The sequence below is a fragment of the Mirounga leonina genome, unplaced genomic scaffold (assembly GCF_011800145.1).
Source record: "Mirounga leonina isolate KUSES-001 unplaced genomic scaffold, KU_Mleo_1.0 Mir_176, whole genome shotgun sequence".
In the NCBI taxonomy this organism is placed as follows: domain Eukaryota; kingdom Metazoa; phylum Chordata; class Mammalia; order Carnivora; family Phocidae; genus Mirounga; species Mirounga leonina.
In genome coordinates, this window is record NW_023270454.1 from 9,542,603 (window position 1) to 9,551,936 (window position 9,334).

The window sequence follows — 9,334 nt, forward strand, 5'->3', positions numbered from 1 at the left end:
ATGTAGTGGTAGCTCTCTGCTTTATCCAGGAATTTCCTGATGGAGGCAGGGAACTTGGTGGTCCGGTTCTGCAGTGGGATTTTTGCAGTTGGTTTTGGAAGGTCAGTGTAGAGTCTGTCTCTGATACTGTGAGCTGTGCCTGTTGTAAATCCCTTTCCGTTCAAATCAGGGAGCGTGGGTTGTGTTCTTTGGTTCTCTGCAACTTATCCCGCCCAATCCACTGTTGTGGGGACAAGTGTCATCTGTGCCTACATTTTAGGGAAGCCCAGAGCAGAGTTCACATTGAACGGATTAGCCTTCTCATTACTGTATCCGTGTGAAATAGTCACAAGATACAAAGACTACCCATCTTCTCAAATGACACAATCTGGCATGTTCTTTGAGATACAGAGATGAAAAAGACCAGTTAGCTTGCAGTCTGGAGAAAAAAACCAGGAAAGCTTCTAGGAGGTGCTTAGGCTGCAAATCTAGTAAGAATGCAACAGAAAGTGGGAGTCAGCTAACGCACCGGGACCCACAATGGTCAGGCGCTGTAGGAGGATGCTAAGGACTGAATGTTTGTGTCCCATCAGGATTCATAGGTTGAGGCCCTAATTCCCAATGTGGTGGCGTTTGGAGATGGGGCCTTTGGTAGGTGATTTGGTGTGGGTGAGATTCCAAGTGGAGTCCCCATGGCGGGATTAGTGCCCTAAAAGGAGCTGAAGAGACTAGAACTCTCTGCTGGCTGAGGACACAGGGTGAAGCAGCCATCTACCAGCCAGGAAGAAGTCTCTGCTGGCATCTCCATCCTCGACTTTCCTGCCTCCAGAGGGGTGAGAAATAAATGTTCGTTGTTTAAGCGACTCAATGGATGGTGTTTTTGTTACAGCAGCCCAGATAAGACAGAAGTGGTAGTCAATGAAGCCATGAGCAAAACAGACAAATTCTTGCCTTCATGGGGCTCACCTTCTGATAGGGAAACATAGAAACCAAAATGACAATTAAATATATAATATGTCAAGTCAATTCACTGACAGTTTATGTATGTTTGCCTCAAATTTTCAGGGAGTTTTAAGAACTTCGTGGGCAACCATTTTGTGACACCATAATAATGCTTAGCTCTAGACTCACGGTAAGAGAGCAATGCTTGTTGACTTATTACTTGAGGTTAGCTGGATTTGCATGGCAAGACAAAATTACATAATTCCAAATGCTGTGGACAATTTGCCTCTCACTGGGTTGGAAGTAATATCTCTTGCTTTAAGATCTATGAAAATTTTTTTCTCTGTAACCACCATGATTGTTTTAAAAATCAAATGATATAAATATAGGCTGAGCATATATTACATTTATTTTATCATGAGTTGGTTAAGGAACTATATAAAAAAGAAAGAGAAGGGATTTTATTAAAATCTTTATAAGCACTATCCCCAAAGTACTGCTCTAATACATGTTATTATCCTATACACTCCTTTTTAAAATGGATTTTTTCCTACAAACCTGCATAAATTTTACTTTATAGCCATTTGCTTTCTATATCTATATATCATTAAAACTTTATTGCTTTAATACAAAATTGTATGCTCCTTCTGATTACAACCAAGCAAAATGATGGGTGCAGAAGGACAAAAGCCAGAGGAGAATAAGAAGAAAGGAAGGCAGTTATTGGGTGAGGCTAGTGTGACCAAGGGTGGTTCTTCTTCTATTTAGATGTTCCTTTAGTGCTCTTAGCTCATATTTATACAAGACTATATTTACTGTTAATTAGGTTTGAAAAAGAAGTTTCTCTGACTGGAAAGAATTTATTTATTTATTTTAAAGATTTTATTTATTTATTTGACAGAGAGAGAGAGCACAAGCAGGGTGAGCAGCAGAGAGAGAGGGAGAAGCAGCTCCCCATCCCCCTGATGCAGGGCTCGATTCCAGGACCCTGGGATCATGACCCAAGCTGAAGGCAGATGCTTAAAGGACTGAACCACCCAGGCACCTATGATTGAAGAGCATTTAAAACCCAGCAGAATGACCTAGAGAGCACTATCCTGTGCCAAAGGCTGCAGGCCTCTGTGAAGCAGGCTGAGTCCTGTCCTTGCATGCACTCTACATACTTAGAGGATGCAGGAAGGATTTGCCCCCACTCAGATGTTCCAGTCTCCCAGATCCAGAATGTTAGCTTCAGAAGGGCCTCAGAACTCTCTGGAACTGGCTTCAGTCAAGGAAAGCACTGGGCAAGGAGGTCTCTAGGGAAGCCGCTGCTATCCAAGGCCCCTTCATATCCCTGTTTATGTCTCTTATTTGACTCTGCAGACTTGTTGTTATCATTTTGCTGTTCTCTCCCTTCTTCCTCTCCCCTCCCCCCACCCGAAAGGTGTAACACAAAGAGAAGGGAACTAGGAACCTGGAGAAACTCAGACTCTAGTCCTGGTTCTGCCACTAATCTTAGCACATCCTCTTAACAAATTAATTTCTGAGAGCCTCAGTTTCTCACACACAAAAATGAGGATGTTAGGTTATTGTTTCTGGTATTCCATGACTCTACGATTCTAAGAATAAAAAAGAGACAGTCATGCATTTTGTTCATCAGGCAGAGCTTTGGGGCTCAGTCCAAGAATACTCTGTTGTAGCTATGAGAGAGGCCCCAAACTCAGACACTCAATTTAGGCACCCAATCCAGTCTCTTCAAATCAACAGTACCTACTTATTTTTATTTACTAATTTATTAATTTAATTTATTATTTTTTTTTAAGTAGGCTCCACGCTAAGTGTGGAGCCCAACTTGGGACTCGATCTCAAGACCCTGAGATCATGACCTGAGCTGAAACCAAGGGTCAGATGCTCAAGTGACTGAGCCACCCAGGTGCCCCCAGTACCTCCTTATTTTTAAAGACAGCAAAGCTAGATAAGCTTGGACTTACCAATTCAAAAATAATTCTTGTATTAATTCACATAGCTAGGAACTTCCGACTTCTAACTTACACAAACACACAGCACAAGGCATCCAACAACGCAGGTTTATGAGGACAGGAAGACATGGACCTCAACTGGAAGTGGGGAGAGGGTTGAACAGCAGGTATATACTGGGCATTTTTATTTTTTAATTTTTTTTTAAGATTTACTTATTTCAGAGAGAGCAAGAGAGTGTATGTGGAGGGGAGGGTTAGAGGGAGAGGGAGAGAGAGAATCCTAGGTGGGCTCCATGCTCAGGGCGATGCCAGACTTGGGGCTCAATCACGACCCTGAGATCATGACCTGAGCCGAAATCGAGTCGGACATTTAATCGACTGTGCCACCCAGGCACCCCTCTACTGGGTATTTTTAAAGGCAAGTTTTAGAAACCCAACTCCAAAGTAGACTTTATTGGGTTGTACTATGAATGTGTTCCCCCAAAATTCTTATGTTGAAATCCTAGCCCCATGGTGATGGTATTAGGAGGCGGGACCTTTGGGAGGCGATCAGGTCGTGAGGGTAGTGTCTTCATGAATGGGATTAGTGCCCTTATATAAGAGGCCCCAGAGAGATCCCTTGCCCCTTCCACCCTGTGAGGTTAGAGTGAGAAGACTCTGAGGAAGCTGTTCCTCACCAGACACTGAATCTGCTGACACCTTGATCTTGGACTTCCCAGCCTCCAAAACTGTGAGAAACAAATGTCTGTTGGTTACAAGCCACCTGGTTGATGGTATTTTGTTAGAGCAATCCCAAGAATTCACTAAAATAGCTTACATAATTAAAAAATCCAGTTTTGCATTCAGCTTGACTGAGGGGGTCTAACAATATCCCCAGATCTAGATTGTTCTCTTTCTCTCTGTCTCCTGATCCTGGTTCCTCCATGTTGCCTTCATGCTCAGGCAGGCCCTTCTTTCCAGGCTGCGTGGTTAACTCTGAGCACAGATCATGCTCATGCCCAGTTTCACACTCCCTAGGGCAACCACTTTTTCAGCCATTCTTGTTTTGGGTTCTTTTGGTTAGTCACTTTTAGAGTCTCTAAAACAAATACTAATATAACAATATAATCAGGCTTATGTCACTGCTTCTTAATTTATCAAAATCAATTTCTTTTCATGATAGAGAAAGATCAGGTCATTCTTACCTTGTCTGGCCCAACAGAGTTCTATCACTATACTTGGTTTCTTCTTTCCTGGATGACTTCTGCAGCCATAAAAAACATGTTTACTCTGCATTCTTATTCCAGCCTCTGTATTTTTCCTCTCTATTTTATAAGATGAGGAATCCTCTGCTCTCCTCCTTCCTTCCATCCCTCCCCACTTAAGTTGGTAACAGCTACATTGTAGTCCAAAACCACAGTAGTTTTTCCAAGATTTCTCTATGTGTTGATTCTATAAGCTTAAAACCAGGAAGTATTATGTACATTATTATGATCACATAAATATCTTTCACTGACGTGTAAAGCATCACACTTGGGATTATTCTCTGTGGGTGTAATACCATCGTCACTTTGCCATTCGATGGAGATTGTGCCTAATATTTAGTTCAAATAGATAATTTTCTACACTCCACTACTTGCTTTTATCATATCCTCAACTTTTTCAAACTTTGAATCATACTTCTATTGTTATGGTGGTGGTTATAATTTGTATTAGTGTATGTGTTTTCTTTCTTTTTTTCTGCTGACTTTTACAATCTCTATATCCTTGGTATTCTGAAATTTCATCATGCCACATCCAGGTAGGGATCTTTCTTCATCCTTTGAGCCTTTATCAGAGGCTCTCTTTTTAATCTAAAGACTTGGGTCTTTCTTCAGCTCTGGTATGTTCTCTTACACTATTTCCTTGGATAATTTCTTTCCTTCTGTTTTCCTTGTTATCTCTTTCTAGAACTCTTGTTAATCTAATGATGACCTCCTGATTTGATCTCTTGCTCTTAAAATTTCTCTCACATTTTTTCAAAATTTTTTTCTTCCTATACACTGGGGAATAGTGTCGAATTTATCTTTCCATCCTACCATTGTACTTTTTAAATCTCAACAACCGTATAGCCAGATTTTTGAATTCTAAGAGCTCTTCTTTATTCTCTCTTGGCTCATTCATAGAATATAATTCTTGGTTTTACAGATTTTGCTTTGCTTGTGTTTTTAGTTGTCTTCTGTTCCCTGAATTTTGGGGTGTGTTTGTGTGTATGTGTCATTTTTTTCCTGCTTGATTTTTTTCATTTACATTGCAAATATTTGTTTATACTTAATACCAAAGCAATAGAGACCAAAATGGGATTTCAGTGTATAGAACTAGGGTTGTTGACTGTCAGGCTTTTGGACAGGACAGGTGGGGAGCAGGCTGTTATGGGGGGCCCCCTACATGGAATTAAATGGAGGACTCTACTCTGTGGGGATGCTTAGTGGGTGTCCTGATTTCCCCCCAGATTGCATTTAAAGTTGAGGACAACTTCTCTCAAAAAATTAAGAACAACTCAATTCCTGGCCAGCGAGACATGCCTGACTGTGGCCATTCTGTTCACTGTCCTGGTGAGGAGTTGCCGGAAGACGTCACCTATCCAACACTCAGGCCTTCATTTGCTCCTGGTGTTCTCAGCACAGCTTCCCACACATGTGCCCGAGTCACCTGCTATCTTAGAATCCAGAGTTCTTAAGTTCCGTTCATTTATACCCTAGGCTGTCCTTGGGTTCCTTTCCTTAGTCACCATTCTTCCATCTGCTTTATGTCCTCCAGCAATTTATTAAAACTCTTCACCAAATTTGGCTCTCCTCTTGGTTCTTTTGGAGTTATAGCTTTTAAATGATTTTACCATCTTTTTCACTAGATCTTGGAGGAGTAGAGATACCCATGTGGGCTTGGCACCCCGCCCTGAACCCCCCAACGTTACGCTTATGCTAACTTTGTGTTGAGATGACTCTCTGGATTTTCAATTGATTATGAATGCAAAGAGACTTTGAGTATACTTCAGAATCCTCTAGTTTAGGGCTGGAAAGAACTTTGGACTTTAATAAATAAATCCCACCACCCATCTCTTATTTCACCAGTCATGGTTCAATCAGAGAAGTACAACCACGAGATATTCATTTATCTATGATAGGAATTTGACCTTACACAATTGTGGAAGGTGATTAAAAGTCTCTCTATGACTGTTGTCTTTGTGTTTGGTCCTGGCATTTGAATTCTGCAGGGTGGGCAGGAGAGATCAATGTAAAGCAGGGGAGAGTCTGAACAAGGTGGAACCCGGAAGCATGAGCTGGAGCCCATGAAGATGGATTAAAACAAACCCGTGTCCATTCTTGTTGCCTTTGACCTTGATGGTGTGGGTGTCCTGCTGAAAAAGCTGGTGCCTTTCATCACAGTGGCAAACACACATCTATTCCAGGATGTGGAGAAGCTGAATGAGGATCTGAGGGAAGGCAGAGAAGCTTGAGACTGACTGCTGCCCACACCAGCAAGCTGAGCCAGCAGGTGAGGAACAATGTACATGAACTGCCTGGTTCCCTGCACCAGCCTGCTGAGCATAAGAACAAGATGGCTCCTGCTTTACTGCTACCTCCCAATTTGGAGACCTGTCCCAGCTGGGAACTTAAAGGGAAGAGAATTTTAGGATCCAGTTTAGTTTCATCAACTTGACACATTGTGGAGCTACCACATTTCAAATGAGATATGATGTGAATGATCTAAAACTCTATAATTGTCTTAGTGGCAGAACTTGGACTAGAACTAGGTCTCTTCATTACCAATTCAAATATCTTCTAAAAAGTTCCCCCTCCCTCATTATAGACATGACACATTCTTATTCAAAAAAACTAAAAAATTGAAAGATCACCCAGAGTTCCATCATTTAAACTCAATCATTGTTAATATTTTAGTGTATTCTCTTTTTGTTCTTTTTCTTATGCATATCTACCAATATTTTCATAATTATACTATAGATAGTTTCTTGTGCATTAAAATCCTTATCAGTGTCATAAATTATAATTTGTTTAATTATTTGTCTAAAAATAGACATTAAGAATATTTCTAATTTTCTTACTACTACAAATAATGCTGAGTAATACAAATAATGATGAGTATCCTTGTGTATACATTTTTATTCCCATTTTATACTTATGATAGAATGTTACCATTGGCAGCAAATACTCTGAAATTGCTTTCAACAAAGATCATACCAATTTATTAGAAGTATGAGATTATCTGTCTTCCTAAACCTTTGATGGCATTGGATATCATCTTTCAAATATCTTTGTTATAATATTTTATCTTGGCATTGTTTTAATTTGTATTGCTTTGAATACTTGAGAGGGTGAAAATTTCACCTGAGTTTGTTAATCCTTTGTATTTAATTTTGGTGAATTGTTTATCCACTTATCAATTGAGGGTCTTAATGTTTTTGTATTGTCTTTCACTATATTAAAAATCTTAACTCCTTGTTATTTTGTTATAGATCCACTTTTCCCCTGAGCAGTTTAGTGCTCTTAGTCATAACCATGGCAGAACAATGGGGCCCTGAGAACAGAAGCACAGCCATGTGGAGGATGGGGACAAGCCGACATTTGGAAATATTCTGGTCAAGAATTCTGATTGCTGTTTGTTTTTTGAGGATGCTGGTGTGAAGCCCAGCTGAGTCACTAAGTTTAACAGGTAACCCCTGTGTAGATTAGCAAAACCAGGTGGGGAACAGGGAGAAGACAGAGGCTGGTGAAGGGTGCCTGTTCTGAGGCACCCTTAGAATCCGGAAGAGTGTCTGATAAAGTGGATGTAATGAGAACAGTTGGAGAATTTGACTCTGACAACTTAGAGTTATAGGCAAGCACTGTCCTCAGACTTTGGGGGAAGCATATTTGAAGAAGTTCAGATGACAGATGGAGGCAATATACCATTCCCGAGGATGAAGGGAGCTGCTCAAAAACAAAATTATGACAAATGCATGTAAGAAGATCATAAAAACTTAAACTTGGAGGAAGCAGCCAAAACATTTTGCTTTTCAATGTAGGGAGAGCAATGGGAAGTATGTTTGGATACAGATTTTATTCTCCAGTGACCCATGAATTTTCTACATATTGAATGGGAATTGATATTTTCTTCTATACAGCTGGTATATATCATATATCTCATATATATTGCAAATAGAGAAGTGAGGACATAAAACATAAATGCTTAAGGTGGGGGTGGTTCCTTCCCTGATCTGAAGTAGGCTTTGTTTATTTTGGAGGGGCTGTCATGGAGAGGGGTTCTGACCAGAGTTGGAGTATGAGAGAAGTAGGATAAGAAAGGCGATTTTACTACAAGTTGCTGTAGACTATGTAAATTCCCTTTACTGTTCCAAGAGACCTGAGTAAGTAAGTAGTGGTATCCTTTCTTGTTTTTAATTTAATTTAATTTAATTTAATTTAATTTTATTTTATTATGTTATGTTTACCATACATCACATCATTTGTTTTTGATTTAGCGTTCCATGATTCATTGTTTGTATATAACACCCAGTGCTCCATTCAATACGTGCCCTCTTTAATACCCATCACCAGGCTAACCCATCCCCCCACCCCCCTCCCCGCTAGAACCCTCAGTTTGTTTTTCAGAGTCCACAGTCTCTCATGGTTCTTCTCCCCCTCCGATTTCCCCCCTTCATTTTTCCCTTCCTACTATCTTCTCTCTCTCTTTTTTTTAACATATAATGTATTATTTGTTTCAGAGGTACAGGTCTGTGATTCATCAGTCTTACACAATTCACAGCACTCACCATAGCACATACCCCCCCCAATGTCTATCACCCAGCCACACCATCCTTCCCACCCCCCACCACTCCAGCAACCCTCAGTTTGTTTCCTGAGATTAAGAATTCCTCATATCAGTGAGATCATATGATACATGTCTTTCTGTGATTGACTTATTTTGCTTAGCATAATACCCTCTAGTTCCATCCATGTTGTTGCAAAAGGCAAGATTTTTTTTGTTTTGTTTTTGTTTTTTTTTTGATGGCTGCATAATATTCCATTGTATATATATACCACATCTTCTTTATCCATTCATCTGTTGATGGACATCTTGGCTCTTTCCATAGTTTGGCTATTGTGGACATTGCTGCTACAGACACATCAACATTGCTTGGCATCAGGGAAATCCAAATCAAAACCTCAATGAGATACCACCTCACACCAGTCAGAATGGCTAAAATTAACAAGTCAGGAAATGACAGATGTTGGCGAGGATGTGGAGAAAGGGGAACCCTCCTACACCATTGTTGGGAATGCAAGCTGGTGCAGCCACTCTGGAAAACAGTATGGAGGTTCCTCAAAAAGTTGAAAATAGAGCTACCCTACAACCCAGGAAGTCCCTTCTTTTTTTTATAGTCTATTGAACTATACCTTTTGGTAAGGAATGAACCACCTGTGTCTCATGAAAGTTGT